This window comes from Manis pentadactyla, chromosome X (genome assembly GCF_030020395.1).
Source record: "Manis pentadactyla isolate mManPen7 chromosome X, mManPen7.hap1, whole genome shotgun sequence".
NCBI lineage: Eukaryota > Metazoa > Chordata > Mammalia > Pholidota > Manidae > Manis > Manis pentadactyla.
Window position 1 is genome coordinate 65912817 of NC_080038.1, and position 5663 is coordinate 65918479.

The following is a 5663-nucleotide window of genomic DNA, read 5'->3' on the forward strand; positions in this document are numbered from 1 at the left end:
ATGTTTATGTCTAAGAGGGTTTGCCTATGTTTTCTTCCAAGAGTTTAATGGTTTCGTGACTTACATTCAGGTCTTTGATCCATTTTGAGTTTACTTTTGTATATGGGGTTAGACAATGGTCCAGTTTCATTCTCCTACATGTAGCTGTCCAGTTTTGCCAGCACCATCTGTTGAAGAGACTGTCATTTCGCCATTGTATGTCCATGGCTCCTTTATCAAATATTAATTGACCATATATGTCTGGGTTACTGTCTGTATTGTCTAGTCTGTTCCATTGGTCTGTGGCTCTGTTCTTGTGCCAGTACCAAATTGTCTTGATTACTATGGCTTTATAATAGAGCTTGAAGTTGGGGAGTGAGATCCCCCCTACTTTATTCTTCTTTCTCAGGATTGCTTTGGCAATTCGGGGTCTTTGGTGGTTCCATATGAATTTTTGAATTATTTGTTCCAGTTCATTTAAGAATGTTACTGGTAGTTTCATAGGGATTGCATCAAATCTGTATATTGCTTTGGGCAGGATGGCCATTTTGACTATATTAATTCTTCCTAGCCATGAGCATGGGATGCGTTTCCATCTGTTAGTGTCCCCTTTAATTTCTTTTAAGAGTGACTTGTAGTTTTCAGAATATAAGTCTTTCACTTCTTTGGTTAGGTTTATTCCTAGGTATTTTATTTTTTTTGATGCAATTGTGAATGGAGTTGTTTTCCTGATTTCTCTTTCTGTTGGTTCATTGTTGGTATATAGGAAAGCCACAGATTTCTGTGTGTTGATTTTGTATCCTGCAACTTTGCTGTATTCCGATATCAGTTCTAGTAGTTCTGGGGTGGAGTCTTTAGGGTTTTTTACGTACAGTATCATGTCATCTGCAAATAGTGACAGTTTGACTTCTTCTTTGCCAATCTGGATTCCTTGTATTTTTTTGTTTTGTCTGATTGCCTTGGCTAGGACCTCCAGTACTATGTTAAATAACAGTGGGGAGAATGGGCATCCTTGTCTAGTTCCCGATCTCAGCGGAAATGCTTTCAGCTTCTCGCTATTCAATATAATGTTGGCTGTGGGTTTTTCATAGATGGCCTTTATTATGTTGAGGTACTTGCCCTCTATTCCCATTTTTCTGAGAGTTTTTTATCATGAATGGATGTTGAACTTTGTCAAATGCTTTTTCAGCATCTATGGAGATGATCATGTGGTTTTTGTCTTTCTTTTTGTTGATGTGGTGGATGATATTGATGGACTTTCGAATGTTGTGCCATCTTTGCATCCCTGGGATGAATCCCACTTGGTCATGGTGTACGATGGTTTTGATGTATTTTTGAATTCGGTTTGCTAAAATTTTGTTGAGTATTTTTGCGTCTACGTTCATCAGGGATATTGGTCTGTATTTTTCTTTTTTGGTGGTGTCTTTGCCTGGTTTTGGTATTAGGGTGATGTTAGCTTAATAGAATGAGTTTGGGAGTATCCCCTCCTCTTCTATTTCTTGGAAAACTTTAAGGAGAATGGGTATTATGTCTTCCCTGTATGTCTGATAAAATTCCGAGGTAAATCCATCTGGCCCGGGGGTTTTGTTCTTTGGTAGTTTTTTGATTACCGCTTCAATTTCGTTGCTGGTAATTGGTCTGTTTAGATTTTTTGTTTCTTTTTGGGTCAGTCTTGGAAGGTTTTATTTTTCTAGGAAGTTGTCCATTTCTCCTAGGTTTCCAGCTTATTAGCATATAGGTTTTCATAGTAGTCTCTAATAATTCTTTGTATTTCTGCGGGGTCCGTCGTGATTTTTCCTTTCTCATTTCTGATACTGTTGATTTGTGTTGACTCTCTTTTCCTCTTAATAAGTCTGGCTAGAGGCTTATCTATTTTGTTTATTTTCTCGAAGAACCAGCTCTTGGTTTCATTGATTTTTGCTATTGTTTTATTCTTCTCAATTTTATTTATTTCTTCTCTGATCTTTATTATGTCCCTCCTTCTGCTGACCTTAGGCCTCATTTGTTCTTCTTTTTCCAATTTCAATAGTTGTGACATTAGACCGTTCATTTGGGATTGCTCTTCCTTTTTTAAATATGCTTGGATTGCTATATACTTTCCTCTTAAGACTGCTTTTGCTGTGTCCCACAGAAGTTGGGGATTAGTGTTGTTGTTGTCATTTGTTTCCATATATTGCTGGATCTCCATTTTGATTTGGTCATTGATCCATTGATTATTTAGGAGCGTGTTGTTTAGCCTCCATGTGTTTGTGAGCCTTTTTGCTTTCTTTGAACAGTTTATTTCTAGTTTTATGCCTTTGTGGTCTGAAAAGTTGGTTGGTAGGATTTCAATGTTTTGGAATTTACTGAGGCTCTTTTTGTGTCCTAGTATGTGGTCTATTCTGGAGAATGTTCCATGTGCACTTGAGAAGAATGTGTATCCTATTGCTTTTGGATGTAGAGTTCTGTAGATGTCTATTAGGTCCATCTGTTCTAATGTGTTGTTCAGTGCCTCTGTGTCCTTACTTATTTTATGTCTGGTGGATCTGTCCTTTGGAGTGAGTGGTGTGTTGAAGTCTCCTAGAATGAATGCATTGCATTCTATTTCCTCCTTTAGTTCTATTAATATTTGTTTCAGGTATGTTGGTGCTCCTGTATTGGGTGCATATATATTTATAATGGTTATATCCTCTTGATGGACTGAGCCCTTTATCATTATGTAATATCCTCTTTGTCTTTTGTTACTTTCTTTATTTTGAAGTCTGTTTTGTCTGATACCAGAATTGCAACACCTGCTTTCTTCTCTCTGTTGTTTGCTTGAAATATCTTTTTCCATCCCTTGATTTTAAGTCTGTGCGCGTCTTTGGGCTTGAGGTGAGTCTCTTGTAAGCAGCATATGGATGGATCTTGCTTTTTTATCCATTCTATTACTCTGTGTCTTTTGATTCGTGCATTCAGTCCATTTACATTTAGGGTGATTATTGAAAGGTATGAATTTATTGCCATTGCAGGCTTTAAGTTTGTGGTTACCAAAGGTTTAGGGTTAGCTTCTTTACTATCTTACTGTCTAACTTAACTCGCTTGTTGAGCTATTATAAACACAGTCTGATGATTCTTTATTTCTCTCCCTTCTTATTCCTCCTCCTCCCTTCTTCATATGTTGGGTGTTTTGTTGTGTGCTCTTTTTAGGAGTGCTCCCATCTAGAGCAGTCCCTGTAGGATGCCCTGTAGAGGTCGTTTGTGGGAGGAAAATTCCCTCAACTTTTGCTTGTCTGGGAATTGTTTAATCCCTTCTTCATATTTAAATGATATTCGTGCTGGATACAGTAGTCTTGGTTCGAGGCCCTTCTGTTTCATTGCATTAAGTATATCATGCCATTCTCTTCGGGCCTGTAGGGTTTCTGTTGAGAAGTCTGATGATAGCCTGATGGGTTTTCCTTTGTAGGTAACCTTTTTTTTCTCTCTGGCTGCCTGTAATACTTTGTCCTTGTCTTTGATCTTTGCCATTTTAATTATTATGTGTCTTGGTGTTGCCCTCCTTGGATCCCTCGTCATGGGAGTTCTGTGTACCTCTGTGGTCTGAGAGGCCATTTCTTCCCCTAGTTTGGGAAAGTTTTCAGCAATTATTTCTTCAAAGACATTTTCTATCCCCTTTTCTCTCTCTACTTCTTCTGGAATACCTATAATTCTTATATTTTTCCTTTTCGATTGGTCACTCAGCTCTCTTAAAATTCTTTCATTCCTGGAGATCCTTTTATCTCTCTCTGCATCAGCTTCTCTGCATTCCTGTTCTCTGTTTTCTAGTCCATTAATGGTCTCTTGCATCTCGTCCATTCTGTTTTGAAGTCCTTCCAGAGCTTGTTTTATTTCTGAATTCTCCTTCCTTAGTTCTTGCATATTTCTCTGCTAGTCCATCAGCATGGTTATGACTTTTGTTTTGAATTCTTTTTCAGGAAGACTGGCTAAATATATCTCTCCAGATTCCTTCTCACGGGAAGATGTAGCAGATGCCGAAGCTGTCTGGGTTAGTCTTGTCTGGATCTTATTTTTTTGCCTTTTCATGTTGACAGGTGCTGTTGACTGTCAGCTGGGAGGGCCAAAATTTTCACTTGCTACTGGCCTTTCTTTACTGGGACAACTGCGACCCCTAGTGGCTTTTGTTGGGTAATTGCGTGTAGAGTGGGTCTTTGTGTCTTGCCTGGCCGGAAGGGAGAAATTTCCCTTTCTGTGGGTCGAATTTGTCTCAGGCTGCTTCTCTGCTTTCACAGCGCCCGGTGGGGTAATGGATGGGGGGGCTGCTTGACTGTTTGCCTCCGTGAGGGGTCTCAGAGCTGTTGCCCAGGGGGTTAGTGCACCTGGTTTTCCCTGTAATTTCCAGCTGCTGTACTGTGACCTGGGTTGTTTCCGTCAAGCTGTTAAGTCCCTGTCCCTTTAAGACTTTCAAAATTTCCCGCTTTTCTTTGTCACAGGGGCATCAGCTTCGGCACCCGCTCAGAGGTCTTACTCCCTGTTCCCCCAGTATCCAGGGCCCCCTGGGCACGTACTGTGTCTGCACTCTGGCCCGGATGGCTGGGGCTGGGTGTTCGGCAGTCCTGGGCTCCGTCTCCCTCCCGCTCTGCCTATTCTTCTCCCGCCGGGAGCTGAGGGGAGGGACGCTCGGGTCCTGCCGGCCGGGGCTTGTATCTTACCCCTTTCACCAGTCGCTGGGTTCTCGCTGGTGTAGCTGCAGTCTGGCCACTGTCCTGCGTCTTCTGGTCTCTCTTTTAGGGCTAGTTGTGTTTGTTGTATTTTCAAAAGTATATATGTTTTTGGGAGGAGATTCCCACTGTCCGACTCACGCCACCATGTTGGCTCCACCTCCTATCATTTAAATTTGAAGGAGAGATTAGACAATTTTCAGATAAGCAAAAGCTGAGATAATTTACCTCCCACAAACCATCTCTACAGTCTATTTTGGAGGGACTGCTATAGATGGAAGTTTTCCTAAGGTTTAATACCTATTACCAGCAGTAATAAAACCACAGTAAAGAAAGTGGAACAGTTAATTACTAAGCAAATGCACAATGAAATTAACTATCCCCAAAGTAAATCAAGGGATAGACAAAGAGTACAGAATATGATACTTAATATGTAAAGAATGGAGGAGGAAGAAAAAGGAGGAGAAAAGGAAAAGAAACTTGAGATTTTATTTCTAATAGCATATTAAGTGAGTTTAGTTAGACTTTTAGATAGTAAGGCAGTAAACTTTGGACCTTTGGTAACCACGAATCTAAAGCCTGCAATGGCAATAAGTACACACCTATCAATAATCACCCTAAATGTAAATGGACTGAATTCACCAATCAAAAGACATAGAGTCACTGAATGGATAAAAAAACATGAACCATCTATATGCTGCTTACAAGAACTCACTTTAAATCCAAATATATACACAGACTAAAAGTGAAGGAATGTAAAATGATAATTCATGCAACTAACAGAGAGAGAAAAGCAGGAGTTGCAGTACTTGCATCAGACAAAATAGACTTCGAAGTACAGAAAGTCACAAGAGACAAAGAAGAACATTACATAATGATAAATGAAAAGAAGAAATAACCATTTAAATATTTATGCTCACAATGCAGGAGCACATACATATGTGAAACAAATACTAACTGAATTAAAAGGGGAAATAGAATGCAATGCATTCATTCTAGGAGACTTCA